Source organism: Rhinolophus ferrumequinum (genome assembly GCF_004115265.2).
Source record: "Rhinolophus ferrumequinum isolate MPI-CBG mRhiFer1 chromosome 15 unlocalized genomic scaffold, mRhiFer1_v1.p scaffold_54_arrow_ctg1_1, whole genome shotgun sequence".
NCBI classification, from domain to species: domain Eukaryota; kingdom Metazoa; phylum Chordata; class Mammalia; order Chiroptera; family Rhinolophidae; genus Rhinolophus; species Rhinolophus ferrumequinum.
In genome coordinates, this window is record NW_022680357.1 from 11,007,263 (window position 1) to 11,035,065 (window position 27,803).

At 48.6% G+C, this 27,803-nt stretch overlaps 1 long non-coding RNA gene across 3 annotated transcripts; it reads right to left on the bottom strand.

Annotated features, from left to right (window-relative positions):
* Positions 1-596: 596 nt before the first annotated feature.
* On the bottom strand, positions 597-27,717 carry LOC117019382 (uncharacterized). Of its 3 annotated transcripts, XR_004422485.1 has the most exons (5): positions 27,524-27,717; positions 19,889-19,988; positions 12,932-13,067; positions 1,576-2,426; positions 599-1,161 (listed from the first exon to the last, which is right to left on the bottom strand). It is a non-coding gene; the product is annotated as an uncharacterized LOC117019382 (long non-coding RNA). The 3 variants fall into 3 exon arrangements; XR_004422484.1 differs by having other exon boundaries at positions 597-2,426; XR_004422486.1 differs by lacking the exons at positions 599-1,161; positions 1,576-2,426 and adding an exon at positions 2,438-3,375.
* Between the last annotated feature and the right edge of the window lie 86 nt (positions 27,718-27,803).

Sequence of the window (27,803 nt, forward strand, 5' to 3'; positions counted from 1 at the left end):
CAGCAGGGATGTGAACATCAGAGCCAGACACTCCCAACTCCAGGCCCAAGCATCCCCTGCCCCCACCCCGAGAGCTGACAATGAAGTTCACTGAGGGAGTTTTGGTAAACAGACAACAAATGCTCGCCAATTCTTTAATTACATCTGTCGCCATGTCTATTATCAACTGTAAACATCTGAGTGTTTCCTTGGAGTCTGCTTGGCTCCTTCCCATTCCTGCAGTCTGTCAGACGTGGGCAGAATTACAGGCTTCCGAGCTGATGGGTCATCTTTGGCCCATATCATCCTGGGTCTTGGTGTGCAGGTGGCCGTGGTGGATATGCGACCACCTGTCACAATCAAATCATAAGCTGTCTGAGCTGGATGCACTGTCAGAATGCACCTGATTCAACACCGGTGTTCTCCAAGTGGGAAACTGAGGCCCAGAGAAGGGGAGCGCCCTGCTCACGGCTGCTCGGGGAGCTGGGACCCAGCTGGATGGACTAACTGTGCTCACTGCTTGTTTGCTTTGCCTTTTTAAACAACTTTATTGAGATATAATTCACATACCATACAATTCCCCCATTTACAGTGCATAATTCAATGGCTTTTAGTCGAGTCACAGAGTTGTGCAATCGTCACCACCACCAGTTTTAGGACATTTTCATTACCCTTCCCCAAAAACCACATACTCATTAGCAATTGCCTCCCCCATCCCAGTTTCCCCAACTCCCGCAGCCCTTGGCAACCACTAACTTCTGTCTTCATGGATTTGCCTATTCTGAATGTTTCATAGAAATGGACTCATATAGTATGTGGTCCTTAGCGATGAGCTTCTTTCCCTGAGCACGATGGTTTCAAGATTCACCCGTGTCCTGACATGTCATCATGCCTCCTTAAGGCTGCCACATTGTTTGTCCATTCATTCCTTGAGGGACATTTCTGTCGTTGCCACTTGTGTGTTCCTGTTGACGGAAAACTTCCTGTGTGCCGGTCTGAACACTCGATTTGCAGACAAATCACACCGCCCTGAAGGAGGCAAAACTGTTCCCCTTTCACAGTCAGGGCAACTGAAGCTCAGAGGAGCCCAAGGGACCAGCTCAAGGACCCAAGTCACAACTACTCCAGAGGTCTCAAACTGGCAGCCTGGGGGCCACAGGGAGGCACTGTGCTTCCTTCGGCCTGAAAAGCATTTCACAGTTGTTTGAATTAGCTGCCCACATTTGAAACCGGAGAGTTTTGTTTGTTTGTTTGTTTAAACAGATTTCTAGCTTCTCTTGAAAAAAATAATAAATTCCACAAGATATGGCCACATAGGGCCTGCCTGTCCCTTTCCAAGAGGCCACGGACAGCTGCTGAGGGCTGATGCCGTCCCCTGAGGATTGGGTTGTGCTGTCTCCTGTCCCCTGACCCACCTGCTTGGTTAGGGGGACCAACCGGCCCAGCTGGCCCAGGACTGTCCCAGGTAAAACCGAAGGTCCAGGGCCCAGGAAAACCCTAATCCCCAGGCCACCCGAGGTGGTTATCTCCCTCTCCTGGCGCTGAACCCTGACCACCAGCCACCTCTGCCACCACCCATCACGGCTCCCCTAGTACCTTCCCTACAGAATCCCCCTCCAGCTTTGGTCGAGTGTCTGGTGTCCTCCGCCATGGCCTTCTCTAACCATCGCTCGCTCCACCCACATTCTCCAGGGCTAAGGCCAGCCCCAGCCTTCTCATAGGTCCTTGGCAAGATGAGAACAATTAAGAGTCTGAATTCTTCATTAACCTGGACTTACTCCATCTCCACCTTGTCCTTTATTCCGAGATGGAGGCCTTCCTTCTGCTATGACATCCTTTTATCAAACAATGGGGAGAGGAAGTGGCTTGGTGAGGTTTTTAATGTCTTCATTAGTTAAAATAAAAAGTTAGCAATCTCATGTCCACCCTTGAAATTTTTTAAATAAACGTTACATTTTAGAATAGTTTTAGATGTAGAGAAAAATTGTGAAAGTGGCAGAGAGTTCCACATACTACTCACATCCAACTTCCTCTATTATTAACATCTTGTGTGATGCATTTGTCACAGTTAATGAACCAACACCATATATTATTATTAACTGAAGTCCATGCTTTATTTGGGTTTCCTTAAGTTTTCCCTAATGTCCTTTTTCTGTCCCAGGACCCCATCCAGAACACCACGTTACATTTAGTTGTCACGTCTCCGTAGGCTCCTCTGGGCTGTGACAGTTCCTCAGGCTTTCCTTGTACTTGATGACCTTGACAGTTTTGAGAAGTATTTGTCATGTATTTTGTAGACTGTCCTTCAAGTGGGATTTGTCGGATGTTCTTCGGATGATTAGACAGGGGTGGTGTGTTTCGGGAGAAAGCCCACAGAGGTGAAGGGCCACTTCCATCACCATCACAGCAGTCATGTATCACTGCTCATGTCGACCTTGGTCACCTGGCTGATCAAGGTGAATTATTTGGAATTCTTCTGCATGAAGATTTATCCCCCCTCCAAAAAAAAAATTGTTATCAGCAAGCCCTAAATTCTGGCTGTCACCACTGCAGACTCCAGATAGCCAAATGGGGTCTGCCAGAGAACAGACAGCCCCCTCTGTGTGCCAGATCTGTGGGGTCATTTTCATTTCACACAGGAAGCTGCTTTCTGGCAAAATGGGCCTCAGCCTCCCCAATTTCCAGAGGAGGCTTGGCAGGGAGAGGGATGAACCCCACGTCGGGGTGTGTGAGTGGCAGCTGTAGGGTTTGAACCTACCAGCTTCCCACTTACCTCCTCATGCCCCCACTAAGCTGTGCTTGCCAGAGCTAACTGCTGGGAAGTAGGAAGAAACCCAGGCCAGGAAACGAGGGGATTGTCCCAGCCTGAATCCTCCACCCTCTACCCAGCAGCACCACCAACCCAGGGGGATTTAGAAATCCCACTGGGCAGAACTTCAGAGGGCTCCTACTGCTGCTCTGAAAACCTCCAGTTAGAAAGTGTACAAGGTCAGGATACGGGCTGCATGACGTCCCGGCCTGCAGGGTGCCCCCTGGGGCCGGCCCTCCTTCCTCACCCTCTATACAGGGCAGCCGGGTGTGCACCCACAGAAGCCTGGATACCGCATTCTGGAGTCTTGGCTCATCCCTGGGTCACGCCCTGAGGCTCATCTCCATCAGACCCCGCCACCCAACAGGGCTGGGCTGGGCTGGGCAGCAGTGAAACCAGGGGTCACTCCCATGGGGTGACCTGGGGGTTCTGGATCCCGTTCTTGACCTCTAAGGTCTCCGTGGTGTCCTCAGACCTCGGAAATGTAGCTCAGGTTCCCAGGCAGGAGAACTGGACTGGTGGAACCCTGAGATGCTGATTCATCCTTGGGAGAGCCCTTCCTGCTCTCTGGACCTCGGAGTCCTCCTCTGTAAAAGGCGGGTAAGAGCTGATTCACTGCCCAGTTCTCCCTCCAACCTGGGCTCAGCTCATCCAGCTGCCCGCGCCCGCTTCCTGTGACAGCAGCGCCCCCTTCTGGCCGGGTGCCTCTTGGCCTCCGTGGCGTCTCCCCTGCTCTCTTCGCCCCCTGCAGGTCACTCTGGGAAGAGCATCTTGGTTGAAAGGCACTAAGAGGCCGACCAGACCTGGGTTTCTACGCTGGGCACTCCTGGATTCCGATCTCAGCTCTACCACCTACTAAAGGAAATTTAAGTGCACCACTGCACCCCTCAAAACTGAACCCAACACTTTGTCATTTGTAAAACGCACATAACATATTTTTTATATTTTTGGTCGAGGCATAAAACTCTTACAGAAAAAGAAATTATAATAAAGGCACGCATCTTAAGTGCACAGATCAACAAATCCTCACAAAGAAAACACACTCATGAACTATTCAGGGCAAGAACGGAAGCATTATGGCCATCCCAGAAAACCCATACTGCTCACCCCCTGGTCACCGCTCCCTTTCTCTTCCCCAGAGGTGACCTAAATTCTAACACCGATTGCAATGGGAGTAAAATGAAGGCCTTCCTCGCAAGACTGCAATGAGGATTGGATGGGGGTTACGTGTAGCAAAGTGCTCAGTACAAGGGCTCTGGTATTTTCTCTTCTGCGTCCCCCTCCTGGTCAACCATGGCAGTGTCTTCTCCCAGCTGTATTTGCAGCCCATGCTGAGTGAGGGAGAACAACGGGCTGAGTAAGCAGGTAACCAGCACATTTATGCCTCTCCGTGGTGACATTTGCCCAGGAACTTATGGCTGTCCAGCCTCGTGAGTTCTGCATCCTCAGTACTGTAATTTCCACCCATCCACCCCTGCCGGGCTGGGCCCTGAGCCTCTCTCTCAAATCACTGCCTCGTCCTTCAAATGACCCCCGTCTCCACTCTCAATCCATTCTCCAAATGGCAGTCTGGGTTCTCTTTCTCAAACACAAATCTCCTGAGTCACCTTCTGCTTGCAACACTCAGTGGCTCCCTGTATCCTCAGGATAAATTCACAGCCTTCACAGCATTTAGAACCTTTTACTTAACAGCGGTTAGAATGGCTGTTATTAAAACACACACACACACACACACACACACACACACACACACGAGAATATCAAGTGTTGGTGAGGATGTAAAGGAAAAGGGAACCCTCGTGCACTTTTGATGTGATTGTAAACTGGTGCAGCCATTATGGAAAACAGTATGCAAGTTCCTCAAAAAATTAGAAATATAAATACCATATGACTCAGCAATCCTTCTTCTGGGCATTTATCTGAAGCAAACAAAAATCTCTATCTTGAAGAAATACCTGCGTCCCTATGTTCATTGCAGCAGTATTCACAGTAGCCAAGACATGGAAACAACTTCTGTGTCCATACAGGGATGAATGGATAAAGAAAATGTGGTGCATATATACAATGGAGTATTATGCAGCCATAAAAGACGGAAATTCTGCCATTTATGACAACATGGATGGACCTTGAGGGCATTATGCTAAGTGAGGTAAGTCAGACTGGGAAAGACAAATAAATACTGTATGATCTCATTTATGTGGAATCTAAAAAAGACGTACTCACTGATGCAGAGAACAGATTGGTGATTGCCCAGGGCTGGAGGGAGGGGTGTGTGTGGGCGGGGGGTGAAATAGGTGAAGGTGGTCAAAAGGTACAAACTTCCAGGTAAAAGATATAGCAAGTCCTGGGGCATCACACACAGATTGGGGACTACAGTTAACAATAGCACTGTGTTGTGCATTTCCAAGTTGCTGAGAGAGCAGATCTTAAAAGTTTTCAGCACAAGAAAAACATTTGTAACTATGAGGTGATAAATGTTAACTAAATTTGTTGTGGTAATCATTTCATCATACATATAGTATCAAATCATTATGTTATACACCTAAAACGAACATAATGGTATATGTCAACTATATCTAAAAAAAACTGAGGGGAAAATATAAACCTTTTAAACTGGGCCCATCTTGTCTCTGACCCAATCATTTACCATTTTCTTTTCCATTCTGGAGTCCTGCATACTAAATTCACTATAAACCTGTGTACCCCCTCACCGTATGGTGATTTTGGCATCTGGGCCTTTGTATATGCTGTTCCTGCTGCTATAAGACCTTGCCTGTACCTCTGTCGACTCACTACTTGACTTTCAGGGTGTAACTCAAATGTCCCCACCACTGAAAAACCTTCTTTCCTTCCCACTCCCTGCCTGCTCAGAGAAAAGTGGGTGTCTCCTTCACCTTGTCCTTCAGGTGTCTGCCTAGGCTCCACCTCCTCCAGGAAGCCATCCCTGACCACTTTCCCATCCCCTAGGTCCTAGGTTGAGATAGGCTGCCCTTGGGGACTGTGAGCTCTATGAGCTCAGAGACTGTGTCTGACTCTTTTTATTTTTTTAATAAAGTTATAGATATATAGATGCAGATATAAAAACATAAAACATACAAGTGGATGCTGCTGTGTGCTTACTCTCGGGTCCCTGGTGCCAGGCAGATATCCCCAATGCCCAGGTATCCCCAATGCCTAGCCAGGACCCAGCACAGAGGAATAAGTCATTTGGGGTTTAGTGGATGGATAAATGAATAAACAAATGAGCGAACGAACAAACGAATGAATGATTCTGGACAAACAAGGGAGAGCTGGTGATCACAAGGAAGGATTCCTGAGAACTTCCTACTGACAGGGCCTCTTGGCTTCATGGGAAGTGGAAACGGCTTTGCTCTGACACACATCATGGTTCCTTTCACCCGTCTAAGCCTGTTTCTCCATATTATAGTAATACATTTCCCAGGTGGTAGTGAGGATTGAATGGGATCAGGGCGTGGGCTTTACCAGTCCAAGGTCACACAGCCTGGACCCCGAGTGCCTGGCATCAAAGCTTGGGGCCGTTCAGGTTGCTCTCATGATGGGATGTGAAGAGGGAGTGCTCAGGACACACGACGCACAAGGTCTCCAATGTCCCCTCTGCCCTGTGTCTAACTCCGGCCACCAGGCTGCTCCTGTAGCTGAGCTCCTGGCAGGTTTTTCCAGCATCTGGGCTTTCTCTGGTCTTCCCTGCATCCCTGCCATCCATCAGTGTCGGCCAGCTGTCGTCCAGAGCAGCCACTTCCTCCACCGACTGGCCCCTCATCCATCACCGCAGACCCTGGGACTTCAGCCCAGCTGTAGCCATCCTGCCCCAGCACCCCCTCCTGGGGCTGGGGTTCCCACATCCTCTCCACTTAATCCTAGCTCTGAAGCCAACCCCTCCTGACAGCAGCTGGGCACGTCATCAAAAAGAGTCCCCAGCTGTTAGTAGGTGAGCCCTCCCACCACTGACATTGCAGAGAAAGCCCATTTGCAGGCTTTGCCTTTGAGGGGAAGGGCCTCATACTATCCAGTCAATGGGATCTGCGAGCCCTATTTTCATAACAGCAATGACAGCTAATATCTATTGAGCACTTACTATGTGTCAGACCCTCTGCCAAGCATATTCCCTGCTTCTGTTAATTTAATCTTAAAAACAAAACAAAAACCCCACAAGGTATTTCTATTACTATCCCACTTTATAGGTGGAAACACTGAGGCTCAGAGACGCTGTGACTTGCCCATGGTTTCAGGGGAAGTGGCAGAGCTGGGATTCAAACCCAGACTGAATGGCTCTGGAGCGCATGCGCCTTCCAGCCCACACAGGTGTCCAGGTAGGGGCACGTGGAAGGCGGAGGGAAATACGGACCAAGGAGTGAGAGGTGGTCCACCTCAGAGAGACAGACCACGGGAGCTTTGAGAGACGAGATGGATGGGCAACACGTCAGTGGGCAGAGAAGTGACAGGGAGCGTGCGCAGCGGGCAGGGGGGACAGCCTGCGCAAAGGCATGGGGGCGGGAGCCCAAATCCTTATCACTCTGGAAGAGTAAGAGTCAAACAGACTGAGAGACAGACAGACAGACACACACACACAGTGTGACACATGTATGTGTGATGTGGGTATGTGAGCATGACTACATTTGGTAGTTATCATGCCTGTGTGTGTATGTGTGTGATGAAAAGTTTTGAAACAGACAAAAAGATGACTGGGTATCCTGCCTAGGGCCCCCTCCTTGGCTATCCTGGCCTTTCATCATCTTCAAGCTTTTTTGTAAGTTGTAGAAAACGGGTTGTAAAGCAAATCATTCACCTCCACAGACATGCAAATGCGTTGCCTGGGAGAGCCCTGTGCACAACGACCAGGTTTGCACCTATCTGTAAATTCATTTCAGCACTCCTAATTGCCTATGCACGTGTGGTTATTAATTCTCCTCTGAATGGGCTGTAATGTCTTAGTTCCTTCATTAATTCGGGCGTCAAAGTCTTTGACACATGCTCAAAGATGTTATATTTGTACGAGAGTCATGAGTTTACTTTTTAAAAAAATGATCCCTTAACAGTGCCTGTGTGCCTGCCCTCTCATCCACACACACACTGCCCCCTGCCCTGGTGACCTCATAGTCTCTGGCCTGTCCAGCACGGATGCCCAACCAGTCATGGCTCATGTGAAATTCGTCAGTACTTACTACATGCCCAGCACCAGACTAAGCTATTTAAATGTCTGAGCTGGCTGCATCCTCCCAGTATTCCTGTGAGCCGGGTGGTCTCATTATCCCCATCTGACAGATGGAAAAACTGAGGATCACAGAAGTGAGAAAGTCAGCTCGAGAGAAAGTGGCGAGGCCAGGACTTGAACCTCAGCAGTCTGTCCTGCGCCTATGGGTTCCTCCACTATGTACAAGTGGATTTTGTGAGAACCCAGACCTGACGCAGGCAGACAGAAGTCTGGTTGTGAAGGGTCCTGTTTACATGTAGTGATTTTCCTGTCAACATCTGGTGAACTGGGCACTTGGGGTGGGAGTGTGACCACCTCTTCTCCAGCCAGCCTTCCCCTCGGACTTGATCCTCTAGCATGGGCCAGGGCATCCTAGCTGCTCCAGCTCAGAGAAGGTAGGAACCAGGGCTCTCAACAGCTGAGCCCAGCACTGCTATGGAGCAGCGGGGAGTCTGTTCCTCAGAGGGAGAGACCAACCACCCCAGGTACCTACTGTGTGCCAGGCCCCAGTACTTCATGAGCAACCGCCCAGTGTCCTCACCATGGTGAGGCAGGTCCTGCCTCATCCCCACTGGACAGAGGAGACTGGGGCTCAGAGAGGTTAAGCAACTTGCCCAACGTCACAGGGCGGAGCTGGGAATTGAACCCACGTCAATGTATCTCCCAGGTCAGGCTGCCTTCCCTCAGCCTGCAGGGGGTCACTGTGACCCCAGCCAGGGCTCAGAGGGGACAGCAATCGGTCAGTGGGGATGGGCAGTGATCCCTCCTGCCACCTGCTTCCTGCCTGGGGTGCAGGCAGTCCATTCATGGGAAACTAAGGTTGGGAGTGTCGGTGTGCCAGACACAATTCTGTTCCCTTCTCCAGGACAGTCTGGGGTCACCCTGTGTTCCCACTCAGCTAAAACCGGAGCACTGCTGTGTAGGTGTGCTTCTCCATTCCTCAGTCTTTTTTACTCACGAGTAAAAGTGAGTGTACAATGCCCCGCTGTGCCCTTAAGGGAAAGGGTGGGTCTCTCTCCATCACTACCTTCCCTTCTCCTTACCCCTTCCCACCAGTCAGAGTGCAGGACTGGTGACGATCCATTCAGAACATAAAAAGCAGAGCAATGGCTTAGGAACCGCAACGCAACCAGGTAGTAGAAGCTGGGCCCCTAAGGCGTCGGAGCAGCTAAACCGGAATCAGAACACTTACACTAGGCCGTACGGAGAAGGGAAAACAGAGTTCTTTTTATCTAAAGCAGTTACTTTGGGAAGTGGCACCTGAATCTATGCCCCAACTAACAGAAGCACCAGATTCTGTGCATTTCACCTCGCAATTACCAGCCAATTTCAACCACTTCTTTCAATCTCCACTAGCCTCACCCCATTGCTCCCCTCATTTTCTGAGCTCCAGCCTCACGGGCCTTCTGTTAGTTACTTAAATATATCACACTCACTCCTGCCACAGGGTCTTAACACATGCTGCTGCCTGAAACACTTCTTCCTCCTCTATTTTTTTTTTTTTAAATTTTATTGGGGAAGGGGAACAGGACTTTATTGGGGAACAGTGTGTACTTCCAGGCCTTTTTTTTTCCAATTCAAGTTGTTGTCCTTTCAATCTTAGTTGTGGAGGGCGCAGCTCAGCTCCAGGTCCAGTTGCCGTTGCTAGTTGCAGGGAGCACAGCCCACCATCCTTTGCGGGAGTTGAACCGGCAACCTTGTGGTTGAGAGGATGTGTTCCAACCAACTGAGCCATGCGGGAGCTCAGCGGCAGCTCAGCTCAAGATGCCGTGTTCAATCTTAGTTGCAGGGGGAGCTGCCCACCATCCCTTGCGGGAGTCGAGGAATCGAACTGTCAACTTTGTGGTTGACAGCCCACACTCCAGCCAACTGAGCCATCCGGGAGGCAGCTCAGCTCAAGGTATCGTGTTCAATCTTAGTTGCAGTCGAGGAATCGAACTGACAACTTTGTGGTTGAGAGCCCACTGGCCCATGTGGGAATCGAACCGGCAGCCTTAGGAGTTAGGAGCATGGAGCTCTAATCGCCTGAGACACCGGGCCGGCCCCTTCCTCCTCTTTTTATCTACTCACCTCCCACATTCCCCTCAGATCTCAGCAGGACCACGACCTCCTCCGGGGAGCCCTCCTGCTCTGACTAGGGCAGAGGCCCTGGTTATGTCCTCCCAGAGCACCACGAGCTCCTGTGTAATATGTATCAATCACAGTTATGATTTAAAATTCTATGAGGCCCTCTCAATTTTACTGTGAAACTAAAACTTAATGAAATCTTAAGAGAAAGTTTTTAAAAATCCCGTTAGGGCATGTTGGAATTTACCCCCAAAATACACCACACAAAATACACAAGCATGTACACAGGGAATTTTTGGTTGCTAGCATGAGAAACAGCTGGAAACAACCCTCACATCCACCAGGAGGGAACTGGTTAAAAATACCGGATGGCCACGTAGAAGAGTGCTATGCAGCTGTGAAAAGGAAGGAGGAAGCTCTCCCAGCACTGCACTGGAGTGAGTTCAGGAGCTGTGGTGAAGTGCAAAAACAAAATCCAGGTAGCAGAACTGTGTATACAAAGTATGCTACCTTCCAAATACGAGGTCAGACAACGAAGTTCACAACACATCCTAGAAAAAGTGCTACATACCTCATTGCTGAATATCACTACGGTCACCTTTGAAGTACTCCCCTTGGGAAGCTATGCACTGATGCCAGCACCTAGTCCACTCTTCAAAGCAGTTTTGGAACCTTTTTCTGGAATGGCCATCAGAGCTGTCGTCGTATTACTCTTGATGTCCTGAATGTCATCAAAATGTCTTTCAATATTTCCTTTATCTTGGGGTAAAGAAAGAAGTCATTGGGGGCCAGATCAGGTGAGTAGCGAGGGTGTTCCAATACAGTTATTTGTTTCCTGGCTAAAAACTCCCTCACAGACAGTGTCGTGTGAGCTGGTGCATTGTCGTGATGCAAGAGCCATGAATTATTGACGAAAAGTCAGGTCGTCTAACTTTTTCACGCAGCCTTTCAGCACTTCCAAATAGTAAACTTGGTTAACTGTTTGTCCAGTTGGTACAAATTCATAATGAATAATCCCTCTGATGTCCAAAAAAGGTTAGCAACATCGTTGCAACAAGTTCAGGAACTTGACTGGGAGACCACCGTATGTGTGGGGTGTGTATATATTTGCTTCTATTTTCAAAAAAAAACAATGGAAGGATAAAGCACAAACTAATACAAATGGTTCCCCGTGGGGGAAGGAGGCAGTGAGCGAAGGGGACAGGAGTGGAAGCTAGACTTCTCTGAGTGTATCTTGTTTTACAGTTTTTAAATGCGAACAGTTTACAAAATTATGAAGCAAAGACCAAAAAAAAGCGATCCCTTAAAATTGAAACAAACAAAAAAACCAGAAATGAATAAACCTGATTGAATGTCAACTTGGCGACCACCCTAACAAGATTGTTGGAAATGACTTTGAAATAGCATTTCGGCTGTACACCCCTAATGGCCTTTAATCTAAGGACCACAGGACCACAAAGAAATAGAACCGCAGTGAAATTTTCAACTGCACTCATCTTATAGGAAGTAATTATATGGGTATTGTTACATTGAAACTATTAGCTTTGTAATATAGGATAAAGATGATCAGAAATTGTATTAATGTTGTTGGGAACCAAGATTTCCTGTTAAGAAAAAGAGGTAAAAAACAAAATCAAAGAAGTTAAACAAAACCTTGTCATCTTAAATGTGAGTGAGAACGATCGGTTCTGCCAGCTTCAAGCCTAGATGCAATGATGACCCAGTAGCAGTGAGCACCCTTCAGGTCTAGACTGGGGTCCCCAACGCCATGTGTCACCAAAAGGAACAGGCTCCTGTGAGAAACGGCTGATTCCAGGTAGCAAATGGATAAGATGAACCTGGGACATGCTGTCATCCAGAAATCAAGGAAACCGTCAAAGACTGCTGAGGTCATGTCAAAGGCACGCAGGACGCAGCGTGAAGGGGTCCCCAATTTATGTGCGCTGGGCATGGTTCTAAGCACTTTACAGGTATTAACTCACCCGACGGAAGCTTACCTACCCTCATTTAACCCCCACAACATGCGTACTAGGAGGGTTCTATGAATGACTATGCTCATTTTATTGATGAGGAAACTGAGTCCTGGGGAGACTAAGTGAATTGCCCAAGATCATGCAGCAGCAGGTAGGTGGCTGAGAGAGCACTTGGATCCATGCCGTTTGCCCTTTTCTAGGCTGCCTCTTCATTACTGCAGGGTGTTCACCATCAAAGCACAAGAGGAAAATAAAGAGCCGGAGGTTCTACAGAGGCCAGCCCGGGGCACGTCTGGAACCATGGACAGAGCCCGCAGTCACTTCCTCTGTTTCAGTCCCGCTGTGCCTGCACCCAGGGCGCTGAGGCTGACCCCAGCAAGCACCAAGGGCCACCTGGGACACGTGTGGCCCTGTATCTTGGTCAGCTACAGCCCAGCCTCCCAGCTGGCCACTCTTCACATCCACTTGACGCACCTGAGGCCACCTACGCTCTCTTCCTCTAGACCATCACTTAAGAGCAGGAATCACCATTTAATTCTTCACAACGCCCAGCCAGGTGGGAACGGGCATGCCTACTGCTCAGATGGGGAACTGAGTCTCACAGAGGCACTGAGCCATCCGCACCTGTGTCCCGCCCCCTCCCTCCTTTCTGTTGGCTCATCCTCTGTGGAAGGCTGGGCACGGGGTGCTGGTGTCCCATGCTGAGCAGTGACTCACCTTCACTGTGCGTGTGTCATCTCCCGGGCTAAGCTGGCAGCTGGGAGGCGGGCTCTGCAGATGAGCTTCAGGCGGGGAGGCTGCTTTCCCAGCGAGAAAGGAGCCTGCTGCCCAAAGCACCTCGGACATCTCTTGCCTTTCGTGTCCAGACAGCCACTGCACCTGACCACCTACCTCTAGAATATTCTGGAACCTGTTCCTTCTTCACCAAAGCCAGCACCCTGGCCCAGGCGACCATCAGCCCTCGCCGGGACTGTGGGAGCCTCCACCAATCTCCCCACTTCTCTCCTCACCTCCTTCAATCCACTTTCTGCAAGAGAGAGAGGAGAACAGATTCCACAGACGCTTTGAAGGTGGGAATGACACACTTGTGATAAAATAGACAAATGAATATATTTAGCTGCTGCCAACTTCAATGTACCTCCCTTTTCTACCTAGGCCTAATTTTATTTCTTTTTGTATAACCACTAAGATAGAAATACCAGGTTCTCCACAGGCCTGGAGGCTGGGCCAAGCCTCCACGCCCCAACCCCCTACCACTCGGGTTTCTGCTTGAGGCCCTTTAAGAGACAGCAAATTAATGGTTATAAGCAGGGGTTTCGCATTTTCTGCAATGACTAAAAGACAAGGAAATTAAAAAGGGAGAATCATTACAGCTTAAAAGGGATTTAAGCCATACACCAGCCAAATGCAATGTATGAACTTTGTTGCTTGATTTAAATCGACTACCCATAAAAAATACATCTAGGAAACAATGGGGGGGAAATGGGATTTTAGGGGATATTACAAAATCATTAACTTCTTGTAAGTGTGAAAATGGTGACTAAATGAAAATGTGGTTATTTGTAAAAGATACATGCTGAAGATAAATGTATTTATGGATGAGATGATGATATGATTTGTAATAGAAGAATCCAGCAGCAAGCGGGGAAGTAGGTGGGGAGCTGAAAGAAGCTCATCTAGAGGACGTTACACCTTTCTCAAAAGATGTACTTCACATGACTGCAGCAAAAGCAGTGTCTGGAAGCGGGGCCAGCTGGCAGTTTACAGTGTTGATAAGAATATGGCCGGGACCTGCCCGCTGGTCCACTGTGGGGTGCTCACACTTGATTATCATACAATCATCTTCTTTATTTTTGTGTATATTGGGGTGGAGGAGAGTGAGGGTTTTGGAGCTAGGCTGGCTGGTTCAAACCCTGCCCCTGACATTTCTTTGCTTGTGACCTTGGCAAGCCACATTCCCACTGTGTACCTCAGTTTCCCCATCTGCCAAATGGGTGCTTAGTAATGTCTGCCAGATAGAGTTGTTGTGAGAGTCACAGGAGTTCACACTTAGAATAGGGCTCGGCCTGTCACCAGCGCTAAAAAAATGTAGCTCTGATTATTGCTATTAGGTAATATATGAGTCTTCTCACAATTTTTTTTTTTTTTTTTTTTACTTTTCATGGTCTGAGCAGATCTGGACCCCCACCCTTATGGGGAAGGACACCTGAGTTGTTTTTTTTAAAACAGATTCATTGAGATACAATTCACATACCATACGATTCACCCACTTAAAGTGTATAATTCTGTGGCTTTTAGTGTATTCGTAGAGTTAGACATCCATCACCCCAATCGGTTTTAGAACATTACCCCCAACCAGGGCACTGCTTCACAGAAGGTGGGGTGGTGACTCTGAGCCCTCGTAGGACTCTCTTATGACAAAAGGGGTGGGTTATGGGGGCTACCACCTCCCTGCGACTTCTCTGGGGGCGGTGGGGCTGACTGGCAGGTCCTGCGGGTTCCTTAGGGACACGAGGGACCCACTGGCTGGCCCCGCTTCCAGACACACTGCTTTTACTGCAGTCATGTGAAGTGTATCTTTAGAGAAAGATGCCCACAGATCTCAGTATAGCTTTCTCTACATCCATGGCAACCTGCCACCATTGAATTTCCTCTTTTGTTCTCAAGAGGGAGGGAGAGATAACCACCACTGATATGGTGGGTGTTGAAGTTGCTACAAGGCCGGTCCAGGGGCAGTTAAAGACCAGCGCCTGGAAGAGGGGTCAGTGAAGGACTGAGAGTGGTTCTGGGGAGTCCAGCTCAGCAGCTGGGGATCTGGTGGCGACATTTACCAAAATGCGGGGATTGAAGGGAGGCAGGTAGGAAAGCTCCTACTTTCACTGTCATGAGTCTCGAATGACATTTGACAAACCTTTGGGATGAGAATGAGCTGGGTTCGAATCCTGACTCCTGCCCTGTGAGCCACATGGCCTCGAGTGAGTCACACTCGAGTGTCTCGGTCTCCTGATCTGTAAAATGGGGCCTGTACAACCTGAGGGTCCAAGGGGCTCAGGCCAGAGCCAGTGCGCCCGGCATAAGGCCTAGCACACGGTAGGAGGAGGACCATGCACCGTGGCCTTTACAACAATGAGTATTAGTTCCCCTCTCTGGCTGTACATCCTGGGGAAACCCCAGCCCTGAGAGTACCCCTCGTGGGGGTGGGGAGACAGAGACGCTGGGAAGGCCCTGGGAAAGGGCTGAGACAGGGAACTCTGGGAGGGGGTTTCCAGGCTGAAGGAGAAGGGAGACTCCGGTGCAGGGCTGAGGGAATGGAGCACGTCACGCCCTGCCCGAAACCCGCCAGGCCTCCAGCCAGGCCTGGTCCTCCCCTCGGGCCGCTTCTCCCACCACTTCTTCCCTCCAAGCCCCTTGGCGTCTGTTCCCACCTCAAGTCTTTGCCCTGCTTGTCCCCCACCTGGAATGTTCTTTCCACAACTTTGCATCCTTAGAAGGCCCCACCCTGACTCCTCTCTGAGACAGCCCCCAAAATGACACAAGGTGACAGGGAACCGCTGTGGCTGAGCACGGCTGCAATGTAGGGAGGGAGGAAGGGGGCAGAGGCTACAAGGGCAGATGGAGATGCTGAGGCCCCAAGAACCTGAGCAGGAGCCGAGGACCTGAGCTGCCTTCCTGCCTCAGCCACTCACTCCCTTCTGGTCTCCCAGCAAGGACAGGCCAGGACATGCTAGAGACAACTCAGCCGCTCCAACCTCTTCCCTCAGGGGCCAGAGCAGCAGGGACAAGGCTTGGCGGGGGCCTGGGGCAGTGTGGGTGGGTCTTCTATAGTTCGTCAGGAATCAGGGAGTACTGGGGGCACCAGCGCTGCTCAGAAATGAGTCTCATTTTCTTGCACACCCCTCTCAGCCAGAGTTCTTACCAAGTGCTCAGGCTGCCCAGGTACCAAGCCCATGCCACAGATGGAGAAACTGAGGCTCAGAGAGCTGGAGCCTCAGAGTGGAGATGAGGCAGAGCTGGACTTGAACCCACAGCCTATGTGGCTCAGAGCCCAGAACAATGTTCCCTGCAGAGCCCGTGCCGGGGGGGGGGGGCAGTCTGGTTCTGGACAAAGCCCCCCTCCCCCCCCGACCGAGTGGCACAGGACCTGCCGGGAATCAGGACCATCTCAGTGGCATCGGCTACCCACGGAAGGTGCTCCTGGGCCCTGCTCTGCACATATGAATGCGTCTACGTCACCACAGCCTCAGAGGCAGGTATGTACTATGCCACCCCATCAGCCCGTTCTGGAGTTATGGGGGCTCTTGACAGGGCAGGCACACCCCCTGGAGCCCCAGTATCTGCAGAGACCCCGAGGATGCCTGACAGCCCGCTGGCTCAGGTTCCCCACAAATAGGAGGGAGCAGATCGCCAGGGCCAGAGGATTCTGAGGTTCAGAAGATGGGCTGTGGCGCAGGAACGTGCTCTTTCTCCACCTCTCATCTCATATGTGAGCCCGCTGGCAGATGGGTTTCATCTTAATTCCGGGCAACGCTACCCCTTCTAGAAGCTTCTCCCCATCTGGAGTGAGACCCAAGGGAGCAAAGTTTTACCTGGACCCCTGGACCTCAGTACCCCACCGACAGCCTCCCGCCCAAGCACAGCCTCAGAGCCAGCCCTGGTCTCAGTTCCTGCGCGAGTAACCTTGCAGCTCCTCCTGGTTTTGTTCTTTTCCCAGTATTTTGTCTCAATTATTTCTTTTCCTCTTCTTATTACATATTTTCTTATATTTATATATTTATAATATATTAAACATATTTATAATAAATTATTTCTATTTATTATGTTAATGCAATATATTATGTTTATTATGTTAATATGTTACTATATAATGATACTGCATCTTAATATAATATGATAATATATACGTTAGTATTTTATTATTCTGTTAACCTTTGTCGGTTATTATTTGGCAGTACTGCAGTCCAGGGCTTGACATTTCTCTGTAGTGAGTACTTTTTATTTTCTACCTATTTATAAAAGCTGCCCATGAATTTGAATTGTTTTTTGGGAACAGCACCCACCTTATGGGGTGTGGGGAGGGTCAGATGAGGTGACAGCCCTCAGGGCAGTCAGCGCTCAACAAATACCAGGTTCTGCTGTTGTAGTTTAGCAGCACCGTGTTTCAAATTATTCTTTAAAGTCAAGAAATCAACAAGAATAAAGCATGTCTGTGTGTAATGATAGGGAGTGAGTTTTGAGATATATTTTCAAGTGAGAAAGCAAAGGCCAGAACAGCATGTGTGGAATATTACCATCTATGTTTTTAAACGTGGGCACTCTTCTTGCTCTCTATTTAGAATCGCTCAGGCTGGGGAAGCCAGCTGCCATGTTGTGGCACTTGCTGGAAAGGCCCTCATAGTGAAGAGCCGAGGCCTCCCGCCAACAGCCGTGGGAGTGAGCCATGTGGAGGCGGGTCCTCCAGCCTGTCAAGCCTGGGACAGCAGCTCTGGCTGGCATCTTGAATGCAACTGCATGAGAGACCCTGAGCCAGAACCACCCAGCTGAGCTGCTCCTGATTTCCTGACCCACAGATTCTATGAGAAAAGAAGTGTTTGCTAAGTGTTGGGGTAACTTGTTACGCAGAATAGATAACTAATAGGCCCCATAAGTCACACTTAGGTCTGAGTGATCGGAGGGACTCCACTCTTACCCCTGCCCCTCAGTCAGGGCCTTCCAGCAAAGGAGAGATGTGAGCTTTGGTGGGTTTGGGGATGGGTGTGCATGGGCCCCCACCCCACCCACGGGCAGACCTGGGAGCCCTCTGTCACCTGCATTTGCCCAGCCTGATCCTGGGAGGTCTCCTCCTAGCAGGACACAGAAGCCCCCACTTTTCCTGGGACACGAGACTGTAGATATTATGGATACAGGACTGACTGTCTTGCTCACCACTGCAGGTTGCTGGGCACATAGTAGGTGTTCAATAAATAGCTGTTCCATGAATAATCACCTTTAACTAGCTTTTGTGGTGGGACACATTGGCTTATTAAAAGCCCTTTTTGCAGGTAATACAATGGGGGTCTGTTTCTCCCAGGGGGCTGCAAACTCGCTGAGGGGTCACACCATCTCCATATCCCCAGCAGGGCCTGGGAGACAATCATCAAAAGAGCGACTGTAATAACAGCAGCTCCATAATCAAAGCCTGTTATAGGCTACTCATGCCTTTCACACAGATTATTTCTAAATCTTTTAGCAAAGTAGGTCCAGTTATTCCCATTTTACAGATAAGGACATTGAGACTCAGAGAAGGTAACTGGGAAGTGGCAGAGCTGGGCTCAAACGCAGCTCAAAGCCCTTTGTGTGCATCCCCTTTGGTGGGAAGACCCTAGCCTTCAGATGGAGAGAAGAGGTTTGATTGTGTTCAGGCTCAGCTGCAGATGAAAGCCCCTGAGAGCTGGGCCTTGCTAATAATTCCTACCTGACCCCAAAGCAACCCCAGATCCCGGATGGCAGTTGTGAATGATGGATGACCCTGGGGGACTGCTGTGGCCAGTGACTCACATCCATAGTGGCTGGCCAGGGGGGCGGATGGATTGTCTTCCCCGTCAGGAGGCCCAGCCTCCCCCCTGCCTCCCCAGCCTCTCCCCAACCTTGGAAGCAAAGGCAGGGGCCACAGGGGATTCAAGCTCAACAGCCTACCACTCCCCCATTTCAACATCTAGACCCTTCCTCCTAGAGAAGCAGCCATTTCTCTCCTCAGTCCGGCGACTGGATTCTAGAGGATGGAGGAAGGGAAGGGAAATGGCTTTGATGTGTGGTGGTGATAGATGAGGGCTCTGCAACCAGACCGCCTGGGTTCAAGTTCTCCGATTCATGCTAGATATTTGCCCTTAGGGGACTTACTCATCCTATTTGAACCTCCTCTGTAAAGTATAGAAAATACCAACTACTTGGGGGTATTGAGTTGTTGGGGGTTAAATGTATTAAAAACCCATGTAACATGCTTGGCACATCACCTGGCACATAGTTAGTGCTCAATAAACACCAGGTAGTGTTCTTATGCTGTGTACTGCGATGTGGGATGCCTTCTGCATGCCTTATCACATGTAAAGCTCAGGGCAACCCAGGGCAGCATCTACTATAATTCCCATTTTATAAATGAGGAAACTGAAGCTCTCAGAGATAGAGGAGAATCTGAACTCAAAACCAGCAAGCAATTTCCAGTACTCTCAAGGGTTCTAGTCAAACATCCTGCCCCTTGTCCCCAAAATACACTTGTCACCCTACAAAAACTCCCAAGAGTATACAACCAATCCCTTCTCCCACAAAAATAAATTCCAGGTTAAGGACTTAAATGCCACAAACAAAGAAGACCACTTTAAAACCTTCAGTAGGAATTATAGGCAAGTATCTTTTCGACTTTAATGATGGGAAAGATGACAGGTTATAAACTTAAATGTCAAAAACAAAGCTTCAGAAAACATAGGTGAATGTATTTTAGACCTAAGCATTAAGAAATTTGTTCAGCATCATTAGTGATCAAGGAAACGCAAATCAAGATCTCCACTGGCAACAGTTTTACACTCGCTTGGCAAACATTTTAAAATCCAATAATAGCAAGTGAAGGAGAGGACGTGGACCATGCACTATGCTGATGGGGGTGTAAGTAGTATTAAGTTGGTGCAAAAGTAACTGCGGTTTTTGCAATTATTTTTAACCTTTTAAACTGCAATTACTTTTGCACCAACCTAATATAACCACTTTGAAAAGCAACTTGCTATTATCTCCTAAAGTTGAACATTAACGTATTGTGATTCCACTTCAAGGTGAACACTCTAGAGAAACTCTTGCATGTATGCAGCAAGAGCCACTTACCAGAATGTTCAAACAGCCCTTCAAATTAGCAGACACCTGGATACCACGCAAGAGGCCATCCGTAGGAGAGCAGATGGATCACCTGTCATACACTAACCTGCTGGAATAAGACACAACAGTTAAAACAAGTGAACTACAATGTGGGTCTATCTTAGCTATGTGCTAGTACATGAAGAAATTAAGCTCTGGAAGATTCATACAGCTTGATACTCTTTTTTTGGTTGTCTAGGCTCCCTTTGTTGTGGATTGAATTGTGTCCCCAAAGAAATATACTGAAATCCGGATCCCTAGTACCTGTAAATGTAACCTTATTTGGAAATAGGGCATTTGCAGATGTGATTAGTTAAGTTTAGATGGAGTCGTGCTGGATTAGGGTGGGCCAAAATCCAATGACTGAGGTCCTTAAAGAAGAGCAATAGCAATTAGGCAAGAAAAAGAAATAAAAGGCATCCAAACTGGAAAAGAAGTAAAATTATCTCTGTTTGCAAATGACATCTCACACATAGAAACTCCTGAAGACTTCACCAAAAAACAGTTTGAACTAATAAATGAATTCAGTAAAGTTGCAGGATACAAAATCAACATACAAAAACCATTTGTTTCTATACACAAAAAACAAACTATCTGAAAGAAAAATTAATAAAACAATCCCATTTACAGTAACATCAAAAACAATCAAATACTTAGGAATAAATTTAACCAATGAGGTGAAAGACCTGTGCACTGAAAACTAAAAGACACTGATGAGAGAAATTAAAGAAGACCCAAATAAATGGAAAGTTGTCCCATGTTCTTGGATTACAATATTGTGAAAATGTCCATGCTACCCAAAGCAATCTACAGATTCAATGTGATTCCTATAAAAATTCCAATGGCATTTTTCACAGAAATAGGAAAAAAATTACCCTAGAATTTGTATGAAAGTACAAAAGACCCCAAATAGCCAAAGCAATCTTGAGGAAAAAATAAAGCTGGAGGCATTACACTTCCTGATTTCAAGCTATATTACAAAGCTATAGTAATCAAAATAGTATGGCACTGGCATAATAACAGACTCACAGACCAGTGGCAGTTGGTCTGTGAGAGCCCAGACATAAACCCACCCATGCATATAGAGAGCCCACACATAAACCTATGCATATATGGTCGACTAATTTTTGACAAAGGCGACAAGAACACACGATGGAAAAAGATAGTCTCCTCAATAAATGGTGCTGGAAAAACTGGATATCCACATGCAAAAGAATGAAATGACCCCTATCTTAGATCACTCACAAAAATTAACCCAAAATGGATCAAAGACTTAAATGTAAGACCTGAAACCATAAAACTACTAGAAGAAAACATATGGAAAAAGATCCATGACATTGGTCTTGGCAATGATTTCTTGGATAAGATACCAAAAGCACAGGCAACAAAAGCTAAAATAAACAAGTGGGACTACGTCAAACTAAACAGCTTCTGCACAGCAAAGGAAACCATAAACTGATAAGGCAACCTACTGAATAGGAGACAATATTTGCAAACCACGTATCTGACAAAGGGTTACTATCCAAAATATATAAAGAATGCACACAACTCAAGAGCAAAAAGAATAACCCAATTTAAAAATGGGCAAAGGACCTTAGACATTTTTCCAAAGAAAACATTCACATGGCCAATAAGTACATGAAAAGGTGCCCAACATCACTAATCATCAGGAAAATATAAATCAAAACCCCAATGACAGATCACCTCACACCTGTCAGACTGGCTATTATAAAAAAAGACAAGAGATAAGTGTTGGTGAGGATGTGAAGAAAAAGGAACTTTTTCATGCACTGTCCCTGGGAATGTCAACGGTACAGTTGCAATGGAAAACAGTATGGAGGTTCCTTAAAGAATTAAAAATATAACTACCATGTGACCCAGTAATCTTAGTCCTGAGTATACACATGTGAATAAAACGAAATCTCTATCTTGAAGAGCTATGTGCTCTCCCATATTCACTGCAGCATTATTCACAACAGCCAAGATACGGAAACAACCTAAAAGTCCTTCAAGAAATGAATGGCTAAAGATGTGGTATATAAATATAATGGAATATTATTTAGCCATAAAAAGAAGAAAATGCTGCCACTTGCAACAACATGGAGAAACAGGGAAGGAAGGCATTATGCTAAGTGAAATAAGCCAGACAGAGAAAGGCAAATACCGTATGGTTATCACTTATACCGTGTTTCCCCGAAATAAGACCTAGCCGGACCATCAGCTCTAATGCGTCTTTTGGGGCAAAAATTAATATAAGACCCGATCTTATTTTACTATAATACAAGACTGGGTCTTTAATATAATATAATACCCGGTCTTATATTATATAAGCCCGGGTCTTATATTAATTTTTGCTCCAAAAGACGCATTAGAGCTGATGATCCGGCTAGGTCTTATTGTCGGGGAAACACGGTAGTTGGACAGCGGTGGGGCTGGGGCGTAGAATGGAAGGAAGAAAAAGCCCATTTCGTAGAAACAGAAAATAGAATGGTGGTGGCCAGGGGATGGGTGGAGGGAGAAACGAGCAGACGTACGTCAAAGGGTACAAACTTTCAGGGTTTTTTTTTTGTTTTGTTTTTTAATTTATTGGGGTGACAATTGTTAGTAAAATTACATAGATTTCAGGTGTACAATTCTGTATCACATCATCCATAAATCACACTGTGTGTTCACCACCCAGAGTCAGTTCTCTTTCCATCACCATATATTTGATCCCCCTCACCCTCATCCCCCACCCGCCAACCAAACTTTCAGTTTTAAGAATAGGTTCTGAGGATCCAATGCACAGCACGTGACTATAGTTAATAATTCAGTACTGTATACTTGAAAGTTGCTGAGAGTAGATCTGAAGCATTCTTACCACATACACAAAAATAAAAGCGGTAACTATGTGAGGCGATGGATATGGCAATTATCTGGATCTGGGCAATCATTCCATAATGTGTATGTATATTAAAGCCTTACTTTGTACACGTTAATTATACACAATTACATATGTCATTTATTCCTCAGTAATGTTGGGAGAAGGAAAAAAAGAGGCAACGCTACATAAGACAGAGGCAGAGACTGGAGCGTGCATCTCTCAGCCAAGGGCTGTCAGGGATTGCTGGCAACCCCCCGAGCCAGGGGCGAGGCACTGAACAGATCCTTCTCTAGAGCCTTCAGAGGGAGCACCCTGCCAACCCCCTGATTTCAGACACAGCCTCCAGAACTGTAAGAATAGATTTGTTGGTTTAAGCCACTCAGTTTGTAGTATGTGGTCCAGCAGCCGCAGGAAACTAATACACCCTTTAAATAAAATTAGTAAGAAGAAACTAAAGTTTTAAAATATGTTTGTAGGATATAGGTATAATAAAACCGTACAAAGAAAGCAGGAAGCGATGAAGACAGGATTCAAAGTGATGGGGCCCCCAGGTGGGAGATGGGATGCGGGCATCTCAGGACTGAATGTCAGCCTTTGCTAGGGTCCTCGCTTTTGTTTTGATTGATGGGGTACCTGGTGTGTATTACATGATTAAAATAACTACGAAATTTTTAATAAAAGTCATACAAGGACCAAAGAAGAGAACACATCACGATCTGGATTACGATCTGCCCACCATTCTGTGTTCACTAAGAAATTACTTAAAAACAAAAATAAAAGCGATCCCTGCCTAGTGCTGGCTCATCGCCTGCCTGCTTCCGCATCTGTGAGCTTCTCTGGTGCCAGGACAAGGCTGCATCCATCCCAGGGCCTGGCACGCCTGTCAGAGAGGACCTCCGTACCTCTACCCTCCACGTTCCCACTCCTCCTACCTTACTCTCTCTTTTTCTGTAGCACATGCACTGTCTGACATGCCATATACTGTACTTGTTTCTGTGTTTATCGTCTTTCTACCCTCAGGAGAACGTAAAGCCCGTGAGGGCTGTTTTGCCTGTCTGGCTCACGGCTGTCTCTCTCCAGCAACTAGCACAGTGCGTGGCACATAGTAGGTGCTCAATAAAGATTGGCTGAATGAATAACTGAGTGAAATGATTAACGGCTCCAGTGCTTGGGCGTGCGTGCGTGCGTGTGTGTGCTGCAGATGGAAATGTAGCGCAGGCTCGGGAAGGGGAGCACGTCAGGCTGAGCACGCCGACCCTCCCTTAGTCTGCTCATCACACTGACCCCACAGACCCCAGGAATACAGACCAGGGCAGACCCAGGCCCCACTCAACCCAGCACAACCCAGATAGACTTTTCCAGCAGACACAGAACCTGTGGGATGTCTCTGTGTCTGGGATGGGGGCTCTGCTGGGCCCTGTTTGAGAGGACTGTGGGGTGCCTGGGCTGCCAGCAGCCCTCGGATTCACCTCCAGCAGGTGACCCACTTCAGCCAGTCAGCCATGCACCTGCCACCGTCCCACTGCTTCCATCTCCTCACACCACCGCTAGTCACTTCCGTTATGCTTAGCTTTAAGTTAACTATTTTTCTCCCTAAATGGATTTAAAAAGGAATGGGTATGTCCTGTCATAAATGGAAAAGCAACACCTGTGCCCCAAAATAGAAGGTAACTGTAAACATAAATAGGCAGAAAACAACACATTGTTAAATTCTGGCTCAAGAGTGTAGATTGCTCAAGACTGAGCCTGAGGTCTACACCTCCTGGTTATGTAAGGTAAGCCAGGGCTGGAGTGATGTTTAGGCCACTTAACAGAAGTGAAGCTTTCTCCCCTTGAACAAGAATTGCTGTGTGATTCACTGCTGGCTGACTCCCTCTCTGTGTCCCACCTATCCTCACCCTGCAGAACTCACCATTGGGTCCCCGCTCAGCTTTTAGGGGACTCTCCTCAGGCTAAGCAATTTTCATTTCCCTTCTAGGCCTGGAATCCTTATGCGGATGCTCTGGGAGCAGTGCCTGCACTGCCTGGTGGCTGTGGGCTAGGCAGGGAGGCAAAGCTGGAGGGAGTCTCCCCTGGGGCTGGCTGAGGCCTCTCTACTCCCCAGCAAGCCCCTCCCTTGTCCCAGCCCCTCAGGCAAAAGGCAGCAGGCACAGGGCCAGGCTGGCACAGGGCTCAGCTGGGCCTCAGCAAGCCCCAGGGAGCCAGGGTGAGCTCATCCCTTGCCCTTAGTTATCCTCCTGGCTAATGAGCATCTGAGAAGCTCCCTGCCATTGACAGAGAGCCCCACCCCACCCCCTGGGATACTGGGGGCAGGAAGGTTCTAACAGGCCAAATGACACCATGGAGGGAGGTGGTAGAGCCTCAAGAGAGGAAATGAGCTTGGGGAGGGGAGCTCTACTTCCTGCCTCTTCTTTGTAGAGGGAGAAAGCTGGGGCTGGCGCAGGCAGTTAGGGTGGCGGTTAGGTTTAGGACTCTGTAGCCTACTGTGTGGGCTGGGTGCTCAGCCTCTGTGTAACTTTAGCAAGGCCCCTCGCTGCTCAGAGTGTGTCTGCAACCATCAGCACCACCTGGGAGCTTGTGGGAAATGCAGAATTTCACACCTAAACCTGCTTACCCAGAATCTGCATTTTTAATAAGACCTCCAGGTGATTTCTGTGCATATGTGCCACTCTGTGCCTCAGTTTCCCCACCCGTAAAATGGGGATTAAAACGAGTTTATATACATGTGGTGCTTTGAACAATGTTTGCTATTATTATTCATTGTTATTGTTATTATTGAAGCAACTCAGTCTGGGCAAGGTGATGGCTGGGCCCAGATGGGCTACTCCCAGCCCTCCACCTCTCAGCACCCCAAGAGGTGGGTTACATGAGACCCACATGAAGAAGAAAAGCCTGAGTCTCAGAGAGGTGCAGTAACTTGATGAGTTCTAAATGGGAAAGCCCAAGTTCACCCCACACCTGTCCAATCCTATTACTAATGTGAACACTGAATGGGTGGGATTGTTGAGTCTGCACCAAGCACTTGAGGTGCTTACAACCACCCTGTGAAGTCGAACTTACTGTTACCCCCATTTTCAGATGAGGAAACTGAGGCACAGAGCAGTTAGGCAGCTTTTCCAAAGCTACTCAGCAGGAAAGGCTAGATTTGGACCCGGCAGTCTGACTCTCAAATTCTACGCCATGCTACATTCCACTTCACCATTTTTTTCTCCCAGAATCTTTTCCCAAAAAGTGTCCCTGTCTCCTCTGTCACTGCTTTGCAAGCTCTGGCTCTGGGGCTCCAAGCCTGCCCCTCCCACGTCCTCACCACTAATGAAGTCTTTGCCAACTTGAGGCTGGAACCACAGCGGCCACTGGAACTGGCTTTGTGGGAAAAACCTGCTTCCTTCCCTTCTGGGCTCCCAGGTGTGGCTGACGAGACCAGAGCCTTTGACGGCAGTGCTGGGCAGACTGGGGAGCAGGAGCTGTTTGAGACACCTGGCTCTTGCCCTCTGGGGCAGCTGGCCTGGAGCTGGGCTTCCCTCTGCCTCTCTGTCCCCCGTTCCTGCTCAACCCCCAGTTCACCATCTGGGCCTGGCCTCTTGGCAAGGATGCAGCTGAGCCAGGCCTAGAGCTCTGCAGTCTAATCATTCATTCATTCAGCATACATGTATTCTGCACCTACTGAGTGCCTGGTACTCTTCTGCAGACATGGCCATGAATAAAAGTGACCTAGCCCTGGGGAAGACAGACCAAAAATTAATCACATATCCTCAAAAAATGTACAATTTCAGAATGCAAAGGGAACTGCTCATAGGTGGATCTCAGGGAGGGCTCTCCTGAAGAAGGACATTTAAGCCAAGGTATGAAAGAAAGATGAAGTGGAAGAACGTTTCAGCTGGAGGACGAAGCACCGGCAAAGGCCCAGAGGTGGGAAACAGCTTGATGCATCTGAAGCAGGACAGAGATGAGCCAGGCTGCGGTAGGACTAAGGAGATCCTGGCCACCGTGTCTTGTGAGCATGGCCTCCTAGAGGGTCTGCTTGAGGCTGGGGTGATGTTTCCAGCTGACAAGTTCCCCAGCCGGCAGAATCATGGGCTTCATCTGCCCCCTCTAGTCTTCCAAGCCAGAGGAGGTGTCCCAGGGGACCTGGGCCACAGAGGTCTTGATGGTTCCCACCCTCACCCTATTTTGGGCCCCAGCTGGCCACCAATTGGGGTGTCCTCTCACTGGACTGCCTTCTTGTGTGAATAAATGGAAATTACTGCACTAACAGGCAACTTGTTCCCAGGCCTGGCCTCCAATCCTGCCAGGTACCTCAGCTCTGTGGAGCCTCAGGTTCCTCATCTGTAATATGGGATAGTTCCTCCTTTCTGGGTCGTTTTGATAAAATGTGTTCAGCCGTCAGTACAGGGCAGGCACTTGGTGGGGGCCTAATCACAGGGTTATTACGTTAATCATGAGTATAAGCGGCCAAGGGGCTGCAAATTCCCGGCAGCCTCAGCCCACAGCAGAATCCGAGCTCCATGAGGGAGGGGGTCTTGTTTGTCTCCTACTCGGAGACCGCCGTACCAGGGACATGGTCGGTGTTCCATACGTGTTGAATAAACGAATAATGATGAATACATGAACTAACGAACAAGTGAATGACCAGTGTCACCCCCGGCCCCACCCCAAGCAAGGACATTCAGCTCAGGAATGTCCTGCCTCTCCGGCCCCTGCCCGGGATTCCGTCGCTCCCTGCTTCGGAGCAACACTCTTACCTGCTGTGCGCCTCAGTTTCCCCCTCTGTAAGGGAGGGGGGAGAGGTGGCTAAGGGCAGCCTCCGAGGTTGGAGGGAGGGCTCCCGGCCCAGGGCCGGTGCCCCCAGGTGCCCAATCCGCGAGCACCGAGGCCAAAGGCGACCCCTGCCTTCTTTCTGCCAGCTGCACGCAGTACCCGCCCATCCTGAGCCGCTACGGCCCGGTGCGCACGTGACCCCGTCCCGCCCTGCCGTCCCAGCGCGAGCTCCTATTGGACGAGCCAGGCGGGTCCCGCCCCCGT